The sequence below is a fragment of the Pinus tabuliformis genome, chromosome J, assembly GCF_031772625.1.
Source record: "Pinus tabuliformis cultivar Carrire ecotype Pingquan chromosome J, CPIR1, whole genome shotgun sequence".
Taxonomy (NCBI): domain Eukaryota; kingdom Viridiplantae; phylum Streptophyta; class Pinopsida; order Pinales; family Pinaceae; genus Pinus; species Pinus tabuliformis.
In genome coordinates, this window is record NC_142295.1 from 984,509,713 (window position 1) to 984,534,361 (window position 24,649).

The following is a 24,649-nucleotide window of genomic DNA, read 5'->3' on the forward strand; positions in this document are numbered from 1 at the left end:
GTTTGTCTAAGGATGAACAGAAGGGCTGCAGGGATGGTTTGAGCCCTAGTCTGGGTCACAGTTAATAAAAGACCAGGACAATGCTGAGCAGAGATAACAAACCTGGCCGAGGGCCAATTTAGTAAGGACGAAGCTACCAGAAAGAGTCTCTGCTGAATAAATTTGGCCTACAAGAGGCAAAAATATCTTCTTTCTCAACAGTAAGACTACCATCTAATTAGATATAACAACGGCCGTAGGTATTTCGTGGACACAACCTTTCTAATCGTATTTGTAATTCTGATATTGACAGCATATGCATTTGGAATATTTTAAACTGTCCACAACAAGTTATATTATGGAAATGTCACCTCTTATGTCTATTATACAAATTCAGTGCTTGACAAAATCTTCACTTAGTGCTAACACCATGGATCAAGAGTTAGGTTTTCATGGAGCATATGGACTTTTGGGTTTTCACCTGTATCGTTAATACAATTGGGTTATTATCCAAATCTTGTAGTGCTTGGGAGAAATAAGCATCTTTTGAAGGTCATGTTTTGATATCTATAATAACATTGATTATAAGTGTCCCCTTCTTGTTTGGTCTTTTCTAGCTCCTTAGGCATTACATAAAACATAGTGTATTCTTGCCTTCCCTTCTTTGTTTTGATTCCTGTTTTCATCAATGTCTTATGGTTCATGACCAGTACCGCGAGTAAATATTGCAGGGAGAAAGTAAGCTTGGCACTAAGGATTTTCATTCTTCTTTTCATCTATGTACCGCACAAGATAATTATTTGGATAATTATTCTAAACTAACATCGTATAAAACTCACAATCAAAATCATAGGCACAACTTTAGAAGGCCTTGAAAGAAACATGAGAACGATGCTGTTTTTTCCTAACTTAATAGCTGGTCTCTTTGTCTACTATATGCCCATTATAGTTTGTTTGGTGTTTGCATGGCTAAATATCAGGATCATACCTAATCCCAAAGTTGAAGAATCTGGGTATGTGTGGGGAGTAAGCACTGGTGTGGAGCATTGATCATGGAAAGAGGATAGATGGGTTCCAACCTACTGTGCATTATCTATCATCAAAATGTTATGGTATATGACAACAATGATAGAAGCTCAAGTGTACATTATTAGTAGTACTATTTCACAATGGTACTTGTGCAAGGCTGACTCTTCTGATCTGATAATTATTTCCTAATGATTTCCTATCAATTTATCTTATGTTACTTACTTCATTGAGCAATTAGACACACAAAATATCAACAGTAACACAATGAAAATAGTAAGATGCTAAAGAGACAACCATGCACAATAGAGAACAAATTTTCCCTGGGAAACCCAATCTTGGGAGAAAACCCAACAATTTTTCTTTTAGGAGAAATTGTTCTTCAGAAAGGTTCACAATTACATAAAATATTTAGAAGTCTATGCTAAAACCAAGTCCAAGATACCAGGCAAACTTAGTGAAATACCAGCAAGTCAACGCTAGTCAAACCACTAGAAATACCGAAATTCAAAGCTGGTCAATAGTCAAAATTTCAGCCTGTAGTGAGCTCGGACTTGCGATCAAATCGTCCTGGGGTCGGATCCATACTGTGGTCAACAATAAAACTTGGTCAAACTTGGTCAATTTACCCTCCTTTCCACTCCTTTCTACCTCTGCTTCAAAATATATCTTGTGTGGTGATAAATGATTGAAATGAGGATGTATCTTGTGTATTTATACTTGTCAAATGGGTGGGTTTTGACCAAGGGTATGTTGGAAAAAGTAACTATGTTCGGTCTTCAATAATGTACTTGAGTCATTATGTAATTATTACTACTTTTCAAAAGAATAAAGAAAATAATAATAATAATTATTATTGTGACGTATTAAAGCATGGGTTTCATTCTTGGGTCACCATGTTTTAGGTCAAAATCCGCATTGAGGACTTCTAGGATTTATTTCGAGTCTATAGAATTATTGTACATTTAAAGAGACCCTTCTTGGGCTTTTGAATCATGTAGAAAGGTTAAGTATCGAGTCAAATATGAATTATGTATCCTCCACACCACGTTGGCCTAAGGGAAGATCGAGTCGGCCTAAGACCCTATTTGACCCCACAAGTAGCCTATAAATGGAAGGACATCGAATTCGTTTGGAGCACCACTTCTCATCAAGTTCGAATTCTCTATACTGGGAAGAAGTGAAAAAATCTTGTTGCTGGGAAAAAGTGCGAAGTGGGTAGCTGGGAAAGTCTGTTGTCGGGAAGCTGAAGTGAATGCGAGTTTGGGTGAGTCTAAGGAGTCAAGGAAAATCGAAATTTTGGTGGTGGTCTCTCTTTGTTTCGTGCTCTAGATTGGGAGATCGAAGTCTTCCAAGTTGGACTGCTGCCGGAAGTTGTTAGCTACTACAAGTTGTTGCATAGTCAAAGTTGCTGGGAAGAGGTCAATATTCTGGAGGCTGACTTGGTGTGGAGGGAAGGTCTAGTCTTGGTCTAGGGTGAAGAGTCTCAAAGAATACTGTTGAAAGAAATAATTACTTTGATTGGGTTTTCCCCTCAAGGGGGGTTTTCCTTGGCATGTGCCTACATCTTGTGTCTATTTTTTTTTTATGTACTGCTACTTTTGGTAATTTCTTCATGAACTAAAGAAAGGAGATATAAAGAATCGTAAAAATAATAAACATCACAAGTAATTATCAAGATCAAGAAAATATTTACTGCCTTTTTTGATTTTCCAACATGGTATCAGAGCTTTGGTGAAGAAGGAAGAAAACGACAGATCCATTCATAGGCACTATCCCAGGGAAGGAGTCTATTATATTCAAGGAGGATGTCTAACTCAATCAAGGGTGAGAACAAATTTGAAGGAGCATCTAACTTCAGATCGTAGAAGAAGAGGATTGACGTAATCCTCGAGAAGAACAAGGTGCTAGATTTAGTAAAAGGAAATGTAAATAAGCTTACAAAAGAATCCAGGGATGTCAACAAAGAAAAATTTGGGGATTTAGAATTGGTGGTTATGACTATGATGGTAGAAGGGATAAAATAAAATCTTGTTCCATTCATAGATGACATCGATCATGCTCAGGAGATGTATGAAGCCTTGTTGAAGCTGTTCATTGTTAAGAACATTGGTCAAGTAGCAAGTTTGAAGAATGAGTTGAGGAATACGAAAATGACTAAAGAAGATACTGTGGCAACCTTCTTTGTGAAGATAGCTAGACTCAGGGATGATATTTTTGCCATCGATGAGATTGTTCCAGAAAAAGAATTGGTGATCACTGCTATATTACGATTGCCACCCTCTTGGGGTGTATTTGCTTCAGGAATCAACAGTTGGAAGGTAGATCCCACCTTTTAAGAATTATGGACTGCATGTAGTCAAGAAGAATTGAGGATCTCAATGGTTGCCAATCTTGAAGGAGTATCAAATGCTTATGTTTCTCATCGTAAAGGAAAGAGATCGAAGGGATCGAGGAAGAAAGTTGACATGTCCAAGATAGAATGCTATCAATGTCATAAGAACGGTCACTACAAAAGTGACTACCCCGAGAATCCAAATAATAAGAAGAGAGGAAGACATCAAGCCAACCTTGCTGTAGAAGGAGACTCAAAGAAAGTCAAGCTCGAATAATCCAACATTAGGAAATTACACTATATAGTCATTTGCTTTTCATAACTTGTTTTATATGTTTTAGAATTTATAGACATTTTTGTATTGCTTCAAGTTTGTAGGTTTCCTTCAAGCTTTGGAGGGAGCTCCCAACAACTCTCAAAGATAAGTATCTCATGTCCTTTTAGTTTTGGGTTCTTGTACTCATTTAGTTTTGATTATATTAAATACTAATCACTTTTCTCCCTATGTTGTCTTGGTTAGGGAAAACATCTACAAGAAGGAAGATCTATCAAGATAAGGTTAGTCAAGAAAACAAAGGTACACTTTGAATACAATTTTTGAAAGGATTATTCATTTGATGATATATTACTAACTTTGTTATGACTAGTTGTACTGAATCGTAGTGATTCTTTTTTGGTTGATTCATCTCTTGAAAAATCTACCCACCCACTCATATACTTGATAGACTATGGAGAACCCTAGACAGGTTTTGGAAAACCCTAACCGAATGGTATGCTAATGTGAATATCTGAAATCCTAATCTTCTTAGGGTGATTGTGAAATGCTAGTTGAATTTTTATTGATGATGTCTTGTTTGGGATTTTGGTGTGATCTGGAAATCCTAACTTGTTAGGGTTGAATGATGAGGTCTAAAATCCAGAACCTTTGAAGTTTTGGTAATGTTGGGTTTGCTATGTTTCTACATTGGAAGCCTAGCTCATTAGGGTTTGGTGGAATATGTGATTCTACATTGGAACCCTAACTCATTGGGGTTTGGTGGAATGTGTGAGCAAGACCCTTACATTATCTTAAAAATGTTTTCTTTGGTATGTGTGTGTTTGTCTGATCAAACCCTAGTGTAATCAAAATGATTGTGTGTCTAACTCTTATTTGATATTGTTGTGAAGTTGGGTTTGACTAACACATGATATGAAATATATTTGCATGATGATGAAATCTAGGCATATATAAATATGTTCTTTTGGTTGAAATCCTAGGTTGGTCTAGGTCAAGATGTATTACTGTTGTTGGACATATGATATGGTTATGTATGGTTATGAATTCCTAGATATGTGTTGACCTAATCATTGATGGTCATGCGTTTTAGGATTTAATGGAAGTCCTTGTCTGAGATTCTAGGATTATGATATCTGAAAATCTAGGGTGTTATAGCTAAACCCTAGAGAAGTTAAAATTGTCTAGTATATGTGATATAACAATCCGAAATCTATTAAATGATTGTTGAAATTGAAAAATGTAGGGTTTAGTAGTTAAATCTTAGTAGTGACATTGTCTAGAGTGAAATGTAAATATCTGAGATCTATGTATGTAATAATTGTTTAGATTGTGAAAATGGAATTCTAAGGTTTTGGAATTAAGCCTCAGTCAAACTAAAATCTCTGGAATATGATGATTTGAGATTTGTATAAAGTTGGGTGAATTTGTAAAATCTAGGGTTTTGGAATTGAACCTTAGTTGAAGTAGAAATATCCGATGAATGTGAACTATATGATAACTTGAGATGTGTGAGAGATTTGTTGAAATTTGAAATTTTGGTTGAGATTGATGATTTCTCGGAAATCTAGGGTTTGCAAACGAACCCTAGTGGTAGTTGGTCATGATAGTGACTGATTTATGGTTGATTGAGAATCTAGGGGTTTGGAACTAACCCTAGTGGAATCTGGTCAGATTAATGACTAAGCTGTGATTGATTCTATTGTATGAAATCTAGGATTTGTATGAATCCCTAGTGAGAAGTCTAACATATGTATTTTGAAAGATTGTTAGATGCTTTGTAGATCTATATGTATTTTGAATTGTTTCTAGGGTTTTCTATATGTTGTAATAAGGTATGTCATATCTTTGGAAGATACCTTGAAACCCTAGATGGAATAAATGTTGTTATGAACTAGTCTAGGGCATATAAAGTCCCTAGTAAGATGTTGAAGAGTATATGTCTCTTGTTTGTAATTGTGTCTGGGTATCTGATATGAATAAAGTTGAAATTCTTCCGTGATTGTGTTATGGCTAACATCATGATTCTATAGATTTGGTTGTAATTGCTATTGAAATAGTGTAGGTACACAACCTTCAACTTGGTGAATATGCTCATTGATGTGATAAGCATGATGACGATGATGATAACTCTGATGAAATGGTTGGAAGCCATGAAAGATTCTCCGATGTTAAAAAGGAATAAGTTGATTCCCTAGAGGAAGCATGAATAGAAGAGATCTACCTAGGATTAAGAAGGAGCCCGAATAAAGAGGTGCTTCCTAGTTGAGAGGGAGGGCTTAGCCTGATGTTAATTTAAAAATGAATTTCAAAGGATATGTTGTTGCATGAAAATTAGGAAGGAAAACATATGATTGCGGAATCTTCTGTCAAAGATTCGATTGATAGTCCTACTTTGAAAAGTTGAGAAGAAACATCAAGTTGTTTGTAAGAGCCCAAAGGTTTGTATTTGATTATGATGTGAAAGTATATTATTGATTGGGGTTTTGTTTGTACAGGTGAATCCCTCGAAGTATTTGATAGCATGCTGGTTACAAATCAGGTTGATTTGGAGAGATTGGTCATTCTTGATATTCTGGATCAAGGGGTGTTGAGGCTTTGTGAGTGAAGCATTGCCTCGGAGGACATTTGGCTAACACATTGTGTTGATGTCTAGAAGTTGGAAAGGTGGTGTTAATCAAAGAGCTATGTTTTGGATACACACCTGGATTTTTGGGTTGATGGTTAGCAAGTAAACCTGATGGTACCTAGAGGGGCTGAAAGCTTGAGTCCATCTTAGTCCCACCTAGATAGATTGCCCTGGTCAGGAATCTAGTCCTCGACATTGTGGTGCCTAAAGCTCTTCTTTGTTCATATAGTTTGAGATCTTCCATTGTATATGTACATTATGAATACTTGCCTAGTTAAGAGGGAGTGTTGGAAAAAGTAACTATGTTCGGTCTTCAATAATGTACTTGAGTCATTATGTAATGTACTTGTCAAAATAATAAAGAAAATATTTATTATTATTATTATTGTGACTTATTAAAGCATGTGTTTCATGCTTGGGTCACCATGTTTTAGGTCAAAGTCCCCATTGAGGACTTCTAGGATTTATTTTGAGTCTATAGAATTATTGTACATTTAAAGAGACCCTTCTTGGGCTTTTGAATCATGTACAAATGTTAAGTATTGAGTCAAATATGAATTATGTATCCTCCACACCACGTCGGCCTACAACCTTATTTGACTCCACAAGTAACCTATAAAAGGAAGGACATCGAATTCATTTGGAGCATCACTCCTCATCAAGTTCGAATTCTCTCTACTGAGTAGAAGTGCGAAAATATTGTTGCTGCGCAGAAGTGCGAAGTGGGTAGCTGGGAAAGTTTGTTGTCGGGAAGCTGAAGTGAATGCCAGTTTGGGTGAGTCTAAGGAGTTAAGGAAAATCGAAATTTTGGAGGTGGTTTCTCTTTGTTTCACGTTCTAGATTGGGAGAATGAAGTCTTCCAAGTTGCACTGCTACTGGACGCTGTTAGCTGCTGCAAGTTGTTGCATAGTCAAAATTTTTGGGAAGGGGTCAATTTTTTGGAGGATGAATTGCTGTGGAGGGAAGGTCTAGTCTTGGTCTAGGGTGAAGAGTCTCAAAGAATACTATTGAAGGAAATAATTACTTTGATTGGGTTTTCCCCTCGAGGGGGGTTTTGCCCTAGCATGTGCCTACATCTTGTGTCTATTGTTTTATGTACTGCTACATTTCGTAATTGCTTGATGAACTAAAGAAAGGAGATATAAAGAATCTTAATAATAAGAAACATCACAAGTAATTATCAAGATCAAGAAAATATTTTCTGCCTTTCTGATTTTCCAACAGGGTCACACCCTTCCATGGTAGGGTTGACTTGATAGTTTGGAGTCTACATGAACCCCAAAAATTAAAATTAAAATTCTTAATTTTTATAATTTTCCTTGGATGACATGGGAGGCCTCTTAACATGTGGGAATCTAAGTCACTTGACATGGGGATTCAGGATTCGTAGGATTTGAGATTCGTGGTGTCGGATTCAGACACGTTGACCCCCCGGAACAGGACATGTAGGATTCGTTATATATTATTTTATTAAATATAAATATAAATATATATAAGTATATATATATATATATATTAAAAATTAAAAATTATATATATATTGCTGACTGTAAAATTCCCTTTCCTTCAGTTTTCATAAATTTCAACAATTTCTGGGTTTGTGTTAAAGTTTGTAGAATGATATAAGCACGATTAAGCAAGAACAGTAATAACTAGAATTTTGGAACTTTCACAATTGTGAGAATTACATTTCAGTTGGGTTTATAAATGAAGGAACAGTGGAACTTGATTTATCGCATGAAACACATATTAGTTTCTATCATTGATGATATGAAAACCCATTCTTCTTCAGCATTCTAAACTCAGCAAAAGGTGGCAAGGATCGACCCGCTTCAACGCACTTTGTTCCCCCGGACTCGGTAAATGCCCCGGCTAACCTTATTGCTCACACCAACGCACATATCAATGCTTTTGAACAATGAATTCAGTGTTGCTGTAGACAAATTTTGGGTTTATTTTTTTATTTTTTCTTTTGACAGAAGCTCAAATTGGCCTGTGCCTTTCCCCACATGCATTTCCAATCGAATCCCTTTGTGGTTAAGTCGATTGGTGTAAATTTTGTCTCATGACAATGTGCGCTGACCAAAATGAAACTCAACGATATACTCGCCGTCAACAAATTCGGCCCTGTGGCCTCTCGCAACCGCTTTTTCCACAACCGGCTTCGGTCTGCGCAAAACTTGATTTCTAATTTGCACGACTTTCCTTCATCGTTGCAATGACGGTAGGTTCGGTGACACAGCCGCCGCCCAATTCTGCCTGACACGATGTCAAAAATCGTGACACGCTGGTGAATTTCGTGACACGCTTGGGATTCGACGTGTCATAATAGGATTCGACGTGTCATGTTTTTTGGACACGATTTTTGGGCGAATCGTGTCCGACACGCTGTATTCGGATTTGTGAACCCTATATAATGAATCTGGTTACTTAGGTGGGAATACCTCTTGATGCTACTATAAAATCAACACCCCCTCGTAGCGAGGGAGGTATTCTTTGCAACATATTTCCCCTTAGCTGAAATTTATCCTATATAAGAAAAGTTCATGAGATTTCCATGTTGGTGCATGTCTATAAGATAACTCCATCCTGGAGTGGGAAGTGTAAATATCCAAGGATTTTTGGCCAAATTACTTTGTGTCTTCTTAGGCAAATGAATCAATCTCCTATGGTAAAAGTCCTTGATGACCTAGACAAGTCCTGGAAGCCAAGTCCTTCTGTTTTCTCTTGAGAGAATTTGCCTTTGGACCATTCACCTTTCTAGTCAAAGTCCTTTATGACCTAGCTATGTCCTTTTGGCTGTGAAATTCTTCTAGCTTCAAAGGTGAATTACATCTATCTCCTCTGGTCAAAGTCCTTTATGACTTATCCAAGTCCTTTTGGCATCCAAGTCCTTTTGGATTCTTAGGAGAAGATATGCCCAATCCTATAATTTACCTTGGTCATTAACCTCTAGTCAAAGTCCTTTATGACTCAACAAAGTCCTTCTGGCTTCTTAGGTGAGTGTATTCTATAATGACTCCTATAATTGCCTTGGTCCATTCACCATTTTGGTCAATAAAGTCCTTTATGACCTAGCTAAGTCCTTTTGGCTTCAAAGGTGAATGTATACATCTCCCCTGCTCAAAGTCCTTTACGACCCAACCAAATTTCTTTATGGCTTCAGGAGATGGTCTGCCAAATCCTGCAAAGATCTCATCATTCCCTTCCAATGATGGAGAGATTCAACATCATACTAAGCTCGTCTTTGAAGTATGTCCACATTCTGCTTATCTATGGATATGTATTGGACCTCTATTCCTCCTCTTTGCATCATGTCTTAGATGAAGTGACCCAACTATGTACTTTTGGCATCTAAAGCCACACTGCTTCATGAATTGCAACACTGGATGCTATGTACTCTTCCTCTGTCTGAATCTGTATATTCCTGCAACCTCAATTCATCTCTTGAGACATATCTCAAACCACATGCAACTGTGTAACATAGGTACCATATGCTTTGCCTCCATCCACTATACATGCCTCATCTCAACCATACATTGGTTTAGGGTGCTCATTGCAAAGCAAATATCTGGTATAGTGTTAACCAAGTACATGAAGGAAACAATCAACTACTTGTACATTGTGGGATCCACCAAATATGAATCTCCAATCCCAAGAAATAGTGTATATGCCAGAATCCTTCTTTTCATTCTCTGTGGCCAACTCCCTTTGACATTGCAACAAGTCTTGATGTGGTAGTCCTAGCTGCTCCCTCTGTCACGGAAGAAAATCTTCCAGCCATTGCTGCTCCCTCTCTCATGTGAGAAATTTGTTGATTTGGGGTATAGCATCGGATGTGCTCTAGCCATGAAAATTGGTGGAGAGGCTAAAGCACATGAGATCTCCAATACCTAGAAATGGTTTGGGCAGATTCTAAACAGTTTGAGAGATATTAAAATAATTAATATTTTTAATGGAGTCCCTAGGAAAATAAAATATTAATGTGAATTAATATAAAAATGTGTTAGACGAGTCCAAAAGTCATGGATCAAGCCAGAGTTAATCTTAGTCGTTGATTAAGGACTTAATCTCAACCGTTGAATTGTCAATGAGAAAAGTATGAGAGGAGGCTTGAGGATCACTTGGAGAACACACCAAGTTGATCAAGATTTCAATTTTTTGGGGCAAGGTTTGCTGAGGAAGTTGAAAGAGTGATCAGAGTTGCAGCTAAGGGTAGTGAATACAGAAGCAGAGAGGCAGAGATAGTACCAGGAGAATCAATGCAGAAGTCAAGAGAGAAGGACGCAGAGCTAGCCAGAGGTTCACGCAGAGCCAGCGAGGGCTCACGCAGAGGCAGCCAAGAGCTGCGTAGTGCCTTAGAGAGCCAATGTGGGTGACACAGAGGCTCTAAGGGCTGATGCAGGGCGAGCTAGGGTGACGTTGGGCAGACACTATGCTAGAAAGGGCTGACGTAGTCCCTAGAGGCTGACGCTAGGGTTTTTGTGGGGAAAATTGGAGCTGGAAGTTGCCGGAGTGTTTATCTGAGGTTTCAACCAAAACATCTGTCTCCCACTAAGAGGTACTACTGCCGAGATTATTCTCTATTGGGTGAGCAGGTTTTGGCACCCAGATTGTATTCTGAAACTGCTTAATATTTAAAACCCTCAAATAGCTGCACCGGTTTTCCCGCATTGGGTTTTTCCGGAGACATTGGTCCAAAAATAATGGTGTCACTTGTGTGCTTGGTTTGTTTCCTTCAGTTGATGATCTGTAATGTGTTGAGCATGTACTTGTATTTATTTTCAGTATTTACATGGTAAATAACTTGTTAATTAATTAGAACAAGTAGGTATAAATAAATCAGAAAAGTACATGAAGGGTTTCTAACAGTTAGACTTAGAAATTCCAACATGGTATCAGAGCGTGGTTGCAGATCACAAGAGAACTGAGGACATTAGCCGAGCAGAGCAATAGCAGCAGAAAATAGTTGTCCCGAGTGACTGAAGCTGTTCCTAGCAAAGAGCAGCAAGGAAGGGGTGACGCAGTACCTGCATCATCAAGTTTGAGCCGGGAAGAGGATCAACCCAGTGGCAGAGGGGAGTAGACTTGACCTACGCAGTGCTCGGTCATCTTTCTCAGTCAGGAAAGATTGACGCCCGTGGCTAGGAGGTGTAGATTTTGTTGGTGCCGGGATTGCGCAGAGCCTAGAAGCTTTAGCCTTCAGTTTGTTGGAGCTTAGGAGGTTGTGGGTAAGTTGCAAAGTGAAGCTGGTAGGGTACTGTAGTCAGAACAATACCTAAGAGGGAAATACCAAGGAGGAGGGAATTTCTACCAAGGATTTCTAGCCAAGAAATCCGCATCAGTGGTATAGCTGCACTAACATTCAGAGTGGGGGCATCTCGACATTGGCAAAAGGGTTTCCAGGAGGGAAATCGAGGCTCAGAGGGAGTCACACCAAGAACTTCCAGGAGGGAAGTATAGGAGCAGCGAGATGGCAGTGAACGAGGTAAGAGACCAAGACAGACTAGACGGAGACTCAAACTTCGTAGTCTAGAAGGCCAAAATCTTATTCGTTCTAGACAAGAACCGTGTCAAGCAATTCGCCTTGAGGACAATAGCGGTCCCAGTTGACCCAGCTGATAACGATAGGTACGAGGATGCAATGGCGAGGGCCAAGAGCATCATCCTTGACGGGGTCAAGGACCATGTAGTACCACATATTGCCGAAAAGAATACAACAAATGAGATGTGGGAGGCCCTAACAAAGTTGTATTAGCATACTTCCGTACATAGGAAGATGCTACTAGAAAACCAGCTGTGGTCATACCAGATGCAAAAGGGAGAACAGATTGACACCTTCATTGGTCGATTGAAGGAGATCCATGATCAGCTGACTTCCATAGCGGCCATGCTGAATCAAGAATTGATGGTGAGAACAGCCCTAAACATAGTCTCAAAAGACTGGGAGGTGTTTGTACAAAGCATATTGGGCAGGGTGATCCTTCCAGATTGGGAGGAACTGTGGGCGGCTCTTCGCCAAGAAGAGATCATAAGGATGACCAAGGCAGGAAGCAACAATAAGGGGGTTAGAATCAAGAAGGAGGAGGAGGTGGATTTTGCCCTAGCATTTGAGAGAAAGCAGGAGAAACGAAAGAAGAAGGACCTATCCAAGGTCAAATGCTTCCACTATGGCGAACTGGGTCATTATGCGACCCAGTGTCCAAGGAAGAAGAGTAAGGGAGAGGCTTTTGAGACCAGGGATGCGCCAGCAAGGGCAGAGAAGGAAGTGGAGACAGATGATGACTGTGCCATGAGTGCTCACACGCCACTTGAGCGAAAGTGGGGAGACATCGAGCTGTAGTTAGACGGACTACAGGCGATGAGGGGCAGGATCGTTGAGGTACCCATCCTCTTGGATTATACCTTGCTACGGGAGCCCCGAAGAGGAGTAGCAGTACTAGTGGATGTTAGTAGAGATGGATGCGGATGGAGTGACAGAGGGAGCTACAGTGCAGGATTCCTAGGACAACGTGAGGCAACAGTGCAAGATGCATGGAGTTGTTGCCGCAGTGCAGAGGCCAGAGAAGGGGCACTTGTCAGTGATAGAGGTAGTTTCAACATCGAGGGTGTCTCTATCTTGATAGAGATGTCAGAGTTGGGAGATCAATTATTTACTTCTCAGTAACTGGGTTGCAGTTAGCAATGGCAGTACTATGGGAAACACGATGCAACATGATGAGAGAGGCTGCCGTATAGATGCAGCAGTGGCAGTTGCAAGGCCATGGGTAGCAATACATGATGCAGCAATGCAGAGGATGTTGGGCAGCAGGCCTAGCATCAACACAGGGACCGATGCTGGATGATCAGGGTGATGCTCAGTGAGGAGTATTACTAGAGCACAGTCCTTGCTAAGAGGGAGTGTTGATTTGGGGTAGCATCGGATGTGCTCTAGCCACGAAAATTGGTGGAGAGGCTAAAGCACATGAGATCTCCAATACCCAGAAATGGTTTGGGAAGATTCTAAACAGTTTGGGATATATTAAAATAATTAATATTTTTAATGGAGTACGTAAGTCTAAACTTAGGGAAAATAAAATATTAATGTGAATTAATATAAAACTATGTTAGAAGGGTCCAAAAGTCATGGATCAAGCCAGAGTTAATCTTAGCCGTTGATTAGGGACTTAATCTCGGCCGTTGAATTGTCAACGAGAAAAGTATAAGAGGAGGATTGAGGGTCACTTGGAGAACACACCGAGTTGATCAAGATTTCGATTTTCTAGGGCAGGGTTTGCTGAGGAAGTCGAAAGAGTGATCAGAGTTGTAGTTGAGGGGCAGTGAATACAGAAGCAGAGATAGTACTAGGAGGATCAGCGCAAAAGCTGAGAGAGAAGGATGCAGAGCTAGCTAGAGGTTCACGCAGAGCCAGCGAGGGCTCATGTAGTGCCTCAGAGAGCCAACGTGGGTGACACAGAGGCTCTAAGGGCTGACGCAGTGCCTCCAGAGGCTGATGCAGGGCGAGCTAGGGTGACGTTGGGCAGATGTTGGGCCAGAAAGGGCTGACGCAGTCCCTAGAGGTTGACTGGGGTTTTCGTGGGGCATATTGGAGCTGGGAGATGTCAGAGTGTTTATATGGGGTTTTAGCCAGAACATCTATCTTCGATTGAGAGGTACTAGTGCCGAGATTATTCTCTATTGTGTGAGCCAGGTTTGGCACCCATATTGTATTCTAAAACTGCTTAATAATTAAAACTCTTAGATAACTGCACCGGTTTTCCTGCATTGGGTTTTTCCAGGGACATTGGTCCAAAGACAACGGTGTCACTTGTGTGCTTGGTTTGTTTCCTTCAGTTGATGATCGGTAATGTGTTGAGCATGTACTTGTATTTATTTTTAGTATTTAAATGGTAAATAAATTGTTAATTAATCAGAACAAGTACGCAGAAATAAATCAGAAAAGTACATGAGGGTTTCTAACAGTTAGAAATTCCAACACAATTATGTCTGCCACTATTGTTTCCTCTGTCATGTGAGCGAGTCCTGCTACCGTTGTTTCCTCTGTCATATAAGCAAGTCCTTTTGCTATTTCTACTTCCTCTTGCTAGTAGAACCCTCTTGTCACAAGGATTGATTTACTCTTCCTGATGCTGCCGTCCGCTGCCAGAATCATTGCCTTGGAAGCCTTCACGATATCCCTAGAAACATCATTTAGGGGGCCATGGAAGAAACAATTATAACCAAGCAAAAAATACAAAGACAAGAGGCTCGCCAAGGAAAAATAACAATAATCAAAGGAGAAATATATTAAGTAATTATCTCTTGATTAAGGAAGAAAGTCAACTCTCTCTTGATCCTTTCTTCCTTAATGAAGTCCATATGCGATCTCATTAAGCTTAGATTCCTTAGTTTCTTCATTATGATAGATTTCTTGATACTTAGAAGTGGAGGTGAGTTAGCCTTGCGTAAGTACCACTGTGAAATATAGTAATGTACACATGAGCTTCTATCATTGTTGTCATAGACCATAACATTGTGATGATAGCTGATACATAGTAAGCTGAAAACCATCCGTTCTCTTTCCATAAGCAACACTCCACACCAGTGATTCCTCCACACGCATAACCATATTCTTAATCTTTTGGATTTGGTATGATCCTACCATTTAGGCGTGCAAACACAAAATAGACTATAATGGGTATATAGTAGACAAAGAGACCAACTATTAAGCCAGGCAAAATCAACATCAATTTCATGTTTCTTGCAAAGCTTTTCGAAGTTGTACCTATGATTCTGATAGTGAGTTGTATACGATGCAAGTTTAGAATAATGATCCAGGCAATTATCAAGCACAAAACGAAGATAAAAAGAAGAATGAAATCTCAGTGCTAGGCTTATTTTCTCCTTGCAATCTTTACTCATAGCACCAGTCATGAACCATAAGACATTAATGAAACAATAAGATCATAAAGAAACAACAAATTTTTCATGGGAAACCCAAACTTGGGAGAAAATCAAGCAACTTTTCTTCTAGGAGAAATTGTTCTTCAACAAGGTTCAAAATTACATAAACTGTCTAGAAATATGTGCTAAAAACCAAGTCCAAGATACTAGTCAAACTTGGTCAAATACTAGCTAGTTAATGATGGTCAAACCACAAAAAATACTAAAATCAACTTTGGTTGATAGTCAAAATTTTGGCCCGCAGTCAGCTTGAACCTGCGGTCAACTTGTCCTGTGGTTAGATTCGTACTGTAGTCAACAATCAAACTTGGTCAAATCAAATTTGACCAAACTTGGCCAATTCGCCCTCCTTTCCACTCCTTTCTGTAACTGCGTTATAAGATATCTAGTGTGATGATGAGTGATCGAAATGGGGATGTATCTTGTGTATTTATACTTGTCAAATGGGTGGGTCTTGACCAAGGGTCACACCCTTTTATGGTGGGGCCGACTTGATAGTTTGGAGTCTACATGAACCCCAAAAATTAAACTTTTAATTTTATAATTTTATAATTTTCCTTGGCTGACTTCAAGCCTCTTAGCACGCAGGAATACCTCCCGATGCTACACAAAAATAAAAATTTGGGAGCTAAGGTAGCATAAATTACCAACTTGTTAGAATTGACCTTATTGGGCTGTAGTGGTGTTATTGGTCGAAGAGTTGTTGTGCCAGTTGGGCCGATGTTTCATTTGAGTCTTTGTTGGATGGAGGTAGCCAATTGAGCTTGAGGTGGCCAATTTCCCTGGTTCACTAGACTCTAGGATGTGTTAGAGTTAGCCATTAACATAAAATCACAAATATTATGGGACATGCTTCGACATTTGAAACAAGATTAGGTACGTTAGTGCAGTAGGCTAGTTGTTTGAACATCCTATCCCCAATCCTGATTAGATAAAAGTCTTTTCAAGTCATTGGCTAGATCAACTTTGTGGTAGTTTGTTTTATGGGACCAATGGTTTAAAGACCTTTAAACTCATGACAAATAAATTTGCATACCAACTTAGATATATGCTTGAGGAACAATTAGAATTGCATGGGAAAGCCATAGAATTCCACTGACATAGGGCAGCCCACCTATGCACTTTTCTTAATTGAAAAGTATTTGAACCAATGGGAAGAAATAAGGATTCTTATACAATCCCATGGACCATGAGAAGTAATGAAATCATATGAATAATATTTTGTTGGCAATATTATCATTGATGGAAAATGAGTAGCAAGCAAAGCCGCAAAACAAGGAACAATGAAGGAGAAACAATAGGTAAAGGAGAAACAACAAGGCAATGTATACACTAATAAACAAGATCAACAATGAAAGGAGTAGAAGAAGGAGGAGGAGTTGTGATACATTGAAATGATTTGATAATTTTGCATAGAGTGCTATATTGAAGAATTTGTTGTGATGTGAAATTGTTGATTGAGCTGAATTGTTGTGATGCAAAGGCAAGACTCCAAGGCAAAGGAATAAATGTTGCAAAGATTGTTGTGATACATTAATGATACATATTGTTATTTGATGTTGGCATTAGGTTGATGCATTTAATCATTACATGTGGATGAAATTAATATTGGATGGATTATTTATTTTTGTGCTCTAATATTCAAGATATGAAGAATTTGGAAACGAATGAGTGGAAGGCAAAGAGTCAAGCCTATTCAATTCATATTCCTATGTGGGATACAAACAACCAACAAACTATCTTTATAAAATATGTGATTTTGGAAGGCATTGGGAGGTTAGAGAGTCGGAGAATGAGTGAGAGCAAATTGAGGGGTTATGCATTAGTTACCTGGCACATATGAAGTTTATGTGAAGCAAATTTGAAGGGAAGAACAGGTAGAAATGAAGATGGAGATATGTAGAATTTATGACTAGGTAAACCAACACATTGTTGTTTCTAGTTTGCATAAGGGGATTGCAGTCTCCTTTCAAGTAGTGTCTTGATAAATATCAGGTTGGAGCCCGTTGAGGTAGGAGCATCCTATGTGTTGTAGCCCGTTGAGGTAGGAGCCTCCTATGGGTTGTAGCCTACATAAAACATATGGGAGTTGGAGCTTCCTTGCATGTTGTAGCTTGCATAAATTTGAGGTAGCAACCTTTTGTAGGTTGGAGCCTAAATAAAATCAAATGTAATAAGGAGTAGGAGCTTGCCTTTGCATCACAACAATAATAAAATCGTGGGTTTATCCTTTTATGGGTTTCCACATATATCTGGTGTCAATATGTGTTGTTATTATGTAGTGACATGATGTTTTGATTAACTTATTACTTGTTGTTCACATGTTCAATATGCTGGTAATTATTTGTTAAGCTACTCATGCAATGTTTCAGTTAAAGAAATTAAGGAAAATAATTTTAATGTCCATGAATATACTACACTGATTCACCCCCCCTCTTAGTCTAGTCAAATTTTCATCAATTGGCATCAGAGTTGGTTCCTTCGGTGTAGGCATAACAACTTGAAAGTAGTTCTGGTTGAGTCATGGACTGCCAAATTGTACCTGTGCTTAGTACATCAAACTTTCATGAATGGAGAGATAAGGTAAAACCTGAACTAATAGCTTATGTGTATGGTGTATGTAATCTTGTATGTGATTGTTACTGCAAAGATCCTCCCTCTTTGCAAGAACAACAGTGGAATGCTAAAGAAAAATGTGTCATGGACAATAATCTTCATAATAAGGATCTTGATACAATAATAAATTTCACTGCTCCAAAAGAAATATGGGATAAATTACAGCGCATGCATGAAGGGGCTAGGAGAAACAATGTAGAGAACAGAAAGAGAAAGAGGAAGGAGAAAAAACCCCATCAAAAGGAAAGTGTTCAGTTAAATGAAACCTCTACCTGTGTGAATGTGCCTGACTCTCATGAAGAAAAATCAGATGAAAATCAAGCTAGGCTTGACTTATGATTGGCTAGTATAGAAAGATTGAAGAATGAAAACAAATATTTGAAGAAACTGGTGCAGATATGTGATGAGAAAGAGCATGAGTACAAGGAGGCAAAGGAAATTGTCAGCTTGAAGACACAACTTGAAGAAGCAAGGAGACTGGAGGAGGTGATGAACAATAAATTCAAGTAGAAAGAAGAACATTGTGAAAAGTTAGAGACCGAGACTAGTACAACTAGAATTAAGTTAGAAGAAAAGATTAGTTTGTGTAAGCATCTAGAAGAGGAGGTTTCCTCCATGAAGAACTCGGACAAAGCAACATCGAAAGGACCTACAAAAAAAGAAACAAATAAAAAATAGCAGCAGAACTTGAAGGAGAAGAATGAAACAAAGAAAGTCTACTTTGCAAGGATGCAATCTTCTCATAGAGATGAAGTTAGAAAGTCTTCAATATCTCAAAGGAGGAAATATATCTCATGCTTCCATCGTCATGAACCAGGACATATTGCAACAGAATGTAAGAAAAAACAAACCAAGAACAATCAACCGAAGATGCAACAAATGTGAAGGCTCCCTCAGGCAATCAAACATAAAAGACATTCATTCACTAGGTACACAATTCATTTTTATGGTTATTGTTATTTGTGCAATGGATTTGGACACAAAGCTATTGAATGCAAACTGTATGCAAAGATGGGCACAAGAAAATACACACCATTTTCTCCATTTATTTTCCACGCAATATGTTATGAGTGTGATAACTTTGGCCACAAGGCCAAAGACTGCAAGATGCCATATACATCAAAGATCTCTAGACAAAAGGAGGAAGCCACTCCAAGCAAATCAAACAATGAGTCAAAGAGAAATGAAGACAAAAGAAGGAAAACCACTCAAATATGGAAGAGGAAGAAAAAGGAGCAGTATGTCACTTCAATGATAAAGTGAAGTCAGACTAATATCAGGGGAGCTGCTCAAGGAAATAAAGAAGAATATATTAGTATTAGAGAAGCAACGTCCTAGGGGGAGAGCAACCCCATTAATATCTTGAGAATATAATACATATATTGGAATCTCTACAATAAAACTTCAATGAAAAAGAAAACCATGATATGTACAAAATAATTTATTGAGACAAAAGTTCATGGAAGAAATGTCACTATCTCTTCTAATACATCATCTTTTTGCAACCCCAACAACAATTTCTTGAAGGTTGATGATCCATGAGAGAGATTATGTTTATGACCACTGTTGGAACTCTCATATGCTTGCTTCAGATCTATCTACTTATGTTTTGACAGCTACAACTCGTAACCATCCAATTCATATTTGGAATTCTACTTCTGGTGAACATCATGATACATTTCTGGCATATGAATTTATGGATAAAATAACGACAACCTCTTCTGTTGCATTTAATCCTTTGGGAACAAAATTATTTCGTGGATACGCTCTCAAAGTTTAACATATATCGCCCAGTCATGATTTTGAACATCACTTAACTCTTCCTAGTACAAAAGATAGGAAAGCAGGGGTGGAAACTATCTCTACACTCAAGAACGTAAGAATCTTTATATTTTGAGATGGGACGTGCAAAATACAACTATTGTTTTGTCACAGCTCTGTAGAGAATTCTAATCAGCAAATAACCTTTGATATCAATCCTCATGGGTGACATTTAAGTACTGGTGGGAAGGATAGACAAGTGAATATATATGATTTTTCAATCTGAAGAATGGATTACAAACCTTTGGGTTGTTTATGAAATCATTGTGAGCATAATATAGGGTTTCCTCTACATATAAAAAGAAAAAAAATATTCGACCAGAAGAAGAGTGCTCAGTATGAGTAAAGAAACTAACAAAATGGCATGGACATGACAGGTTTGGACGAGATTCAAGTGAAGAACTAAGAGGGCAAGGTCACCTAGCTACAGTTATCTACACAGTGTTTATGAAGTATTGATGAAAATTTCAAAGTCTATCGATAGTAGTTGGATTAAATGATCGAGTTTAGATGAATGCTCCATCTCATTGGACGGCTATGAGCAGTGCAACTATACATTAGTAGAAACGTTACACTGAGACATTACACAATACACCTATCAAATGGAAACAGAGACCTCAGAGAGATGACAGAGACGTTATTTGCAGTGAGCATTAATTAATATATGGTGCAATGTTGTCTTGATGTAGTATGGCTCGACAGTGTGTTATTTTGGTTGGCATACATGATGCATGATTTTCCTTAGGTTATATATATTCATTATCAAGATTATATATGAGCGTTACAACTGTTTTAATTATGGGATATATCATATAGAGCGTTATACATATATTGTGGTATATGCATATGACAAGCTTTGATAGAACATGACAACAACATCATTACTACACAGACCTATGGCTTTGGCATTATATTATGTTGTGTTCTTTATTATATTGACAGTTGCCAATTGCAACCTACAAATCACCCTAGGTGGAGAGGGAAGCCATTATCGAGCTTCTCTCTCGGCTAGGAAGGCGTGTTTATTCATTGGTCTAGCCTAGGCTTCATCATCTCGATGTTGGCGTTGGCTGACTTATGGTAAAATGGTATTCGAGAAACATTAATATTTTTTTAAGTTATCCCATTGAAACCCATACTCGTTGGAAAATAGGTGAACTATTAATCCTTAAATCTTATAGGTGGTGGGATTGGCCTCCTTTCAATTCCGAATGCCAACGAAAATAAAGAGAGATAAGTTCGAAGGCAGGGCAGTTAGAAATAAGTTGAGGTGAATCCCTCCCGGGAGCTAACACTCTTTAGCATTTTTCCTATTCGCGCTACGTCAATCCATGCATGAACCTAAATGAGGGGCAGTGATTTCTATTCCCATGCTCCAAACCTTTCTCTCACATTATTTGATCGAAACTTGAAGGCATGTTAGAATTTGTCTTTCAAAATCCTAATTCGTTAGATATTCATATTTTAGACGATAGTGGTATCACTATTGGAGAGCATTGTCGACACTTATATGCATCGGGGATTGGTAATTGTGTTATGGCTATTGACACAATACTTTTAGGCCATTTTCCTCGAAATATAGACTGGCGAACTGACCTCCTCGAAGCTGCCTGCAATGTCTCGGTCTCTCAGCGGCTTACTATTGCTCTATGAAATTCTGCCTATTACACCTCTATTTTTTTTGCTGGTTGATCAATTGAATTCAAAGTGTGTCTTTTCGCTTACAAAGCGTGTCTCTATGTGGTATGATGGATAGTCTGATCTCTCGGTAGGTTTCTAGTTCTCAATGAAAGAAATAAATAAAATACGATTTAACAGAAAAAAAGGGAGGTAGCCAGGAGCTAAAAAAAAGGCAATTTGACGGGGGGAATTAGAGGGAGGTTTCCCAGAAAGGAAAATGAATTTTTTAATAAAAGTAAACTCACCTGTGAATTACCCATCGAGCCAAGGCTCGTCTTTGAATGGTCCACCCACATCTCTTCACTGAATGCTTCTTGTGAACCTCACTCCTCACTGAATGCGTACGAAACAAGGAACTTCTTTGTGAACCATGCACATATCCTCCCCCATCTTTAAGCTGTTCAATGAGTTATCTTGAAAAAACGTTATCAAAATCCTTTTGCGTGTTCTCTGAGGTTAATTGAATCATAAGCAGGCATTATAGCACATCTAAAAAGAGAAAAACTACAACTTCTTCTACTCAATAGAGAGAGGGGTACTACTCTACAACTACTACTACTGATTAGTCATTATAAGACATAGAGTCGGGTTTATAATTGCGTTGAAGGAGAGGTTATACAACCATTTATACATCGTGCAGAGTTGGCACATTATTTGGCACATTCAATATGCAGAGTGTTGGAACAACTTTGAATAATGTGTTTACAAAATATGGCAATATCTTTGAACTTTGAATTTGAATTGCTTGGATATGGATGCTGCTTCCTACGGATGTGAATACAGCCTTTGGAGGAGACTGATTTAAATTATTAGCATCTGATAAAATAATCAAATAATCAACATCGTTTGGGCACCTAATATGAACTCTCTGACGTCTCCATCACCCAAGGAACATGGAGTTCATTGGCGTATTATGGTTCTAGGTTAATACTTGGCGTATTTTGGTGCTTGATGAACTATTATATGGGGTAGCATGACATGACAATAGAAGTAGAAGATGGCAGTAATAGAAAAAGGCACGAACATCATGAAAAATTACGAGTACAAATATTGTGGTGGTCGTTGATATGGTTAGAAAACATACACAACACAAAAGAATGTCAATCTTTCTCCATCTTGTATATGAGAATATCCTTGAACAATGGAGTTCACTATATCAACGCTCACAAATGCTACAAGCTCATTCCTCATCATCAAATTTAAATATAGTTAGTGAATTACTTACTCAATTGACTGGCTATATTCAAAGGAGTTTAGAATATCAACCTCGCCAACACCACGAAATTAGAACACTGATTGATGCAGGATCTCAGACATCATCATTTGGGCACAATTATGGACTAGCGTATGGTATCAGTTGGCAAGAGACATTTTTAGGTCTCTAGACCGCATCTCTTCGACTTGTACAAAGTGAAAGAGATATTGTTGAGGGCTCTATTCCCCACCTCGACTCACGGTTATGCATTTTATTTGTGGTTGTTTCTATTACTGAGGAAGAGTAGAAGAGCCTTCAAACTACAAATGATAATTCACTGGGAAATACTGGAAACACACACAATCATGACAAACAAAAGAAACTGTCAGGGAAAGTATGTGGTGCGTTACAATGATTCATACACTGGAGAGCGCTCAAATGTGTGGAAAGCATTATATATTTATTATAGAGCATCGAGAAAAAGGATTCAATGACAATTAGGGTTTTGTGTCCTAATTGGGACAAATATTCAAAGCCTGCGTTAGTATTCAAATTGCACATTGATAAATTACAACGCCTTCAATAAAGAAATGTCAAAGTGTATCAACCTTTAAAGATATATTTTTTAATTTTGATGAAAGCATTTTTGGACCAAGAGCTCTCGAAGTCTGTCTAAGCCATTTTGTGAGTTTCATCCAACAATTTTTCTTCGATGTAAATCTGTGTTGCGGATTGACTATTACAAGCATAATCAATTATTGTTCAAATCTGACGAAATCCTTAGAAGGAGAATCCTCAACAACGTTGCCTTCTTGATTACTTCAATGTGTCTGCTCGATCCTAATAGTGGTGGTGGATATGTGTAAGGGAGTTCAATACTTGAATGAAATTAAATATTTCGTGGTTGTTGCATTACAATTATAAGGAAGGTGCTCTTGTAGAAGAAAACATGTGTGGTATTTGCTTTGAGGTTTGTGATGTGGTTTTGAACACTGATGCATTCCATAGAGGAGGTGGACAAATTATCCCAAGGGCTAAAAGGGTTAAGTATACATCTCAACTTACTGCCAAACCACAACTTCTTGAGCCAATATATCTTGTTGAGATTCAGGCTCCCGAGAATGCCCTTGGTGGTATTTATGGTGTGTTGAACCATAAGAGAGGTCATGTTTTTGAAGAAGTGCAGAGGCTAGGAACTCCACTATACAACATCAAGAGAGATCTACCTGTTGTTGAATCATTTGGATTCTCAATTACTCTTCGTGATGCAACTTCCGACTAGGCTTTCCCTTAATGTGTGTTTGACCAATGAGATATGATGGATCAAATCCATTGGAATCTGGTTCCCAAGCTGGGCAACTTGTGATTGATATCCATAAGAGGAAGGGTCTTAAGGAGAGTATGACTGCCTTGTCAGAGTACAAATACAAGTTGTAGATATTTGCTATGTTTGCATGTCGGATGTTGTTAAGATTAAAACACAGTTTTGTGTGCTAGGACTAGTTAAATTTATGTTATTCAACAATTTGTATTGGTATCCAAAGCGTATGCATTATGCAATGGTAGCAACATGATCTATGAACTCATTATACCCTACTGTATCTGGTGTCCATTACCCTATGGTATATCAAGGGGAAGTAATGGGTCCGACCAGACTGCCTGTTGGACCAACAATAGTTATTTGGCTTTAACATGGTAGGAAGGTTGTCAATTTTGTTGATGATCCAACTCCTAATGATCTTGAATGGGTTGGGATTGTATATAAACATGTCCTAGGGGAAGTAAAGTACATTTTTGTGGAAAATCTTAGGAATCCTCACCCATGTACAATTCTAATTTCTCAAATTAAGGATGTTGTTAAAACTCTCTTGAAGATAGATCTATTGTCTTGGGGACTTGAGATTTTGAAGTTGCTACAAGCTAACATCTCAAACACACATTCAAGAAGACTGTTCAGGGGTGTTGAAGCCTTTGTTGATGCCCTATTGTTGGTACTCAAGACTTTGGAAGAAAATATGAATTATTGGTTTAAATCATCATACAGGAGCCATGTTTATTCAAAATGGCTTTAATACTTTCATTTGGTATTAATTATGGTGCATTTTTTTTTAATATCGGGCAATGCTCAATATAATGCATTTCTTGTTCATA

The 24,649-nt window shown here is 38.3% G+C and overlaps 1 pseudogene; it reads left to right on the plus strand.

Moving 5' to 3' along the window:
• The window catches only part of LOC149230156 (elongation factor 2 pseudogene), a 36,100-nt pseudogene extending 12,165 nt beyond the window's left edge, over positions 1–23,935 (plus strand).
• Positions 23,936–24,649: the final 714 nt, after the last annotated feature.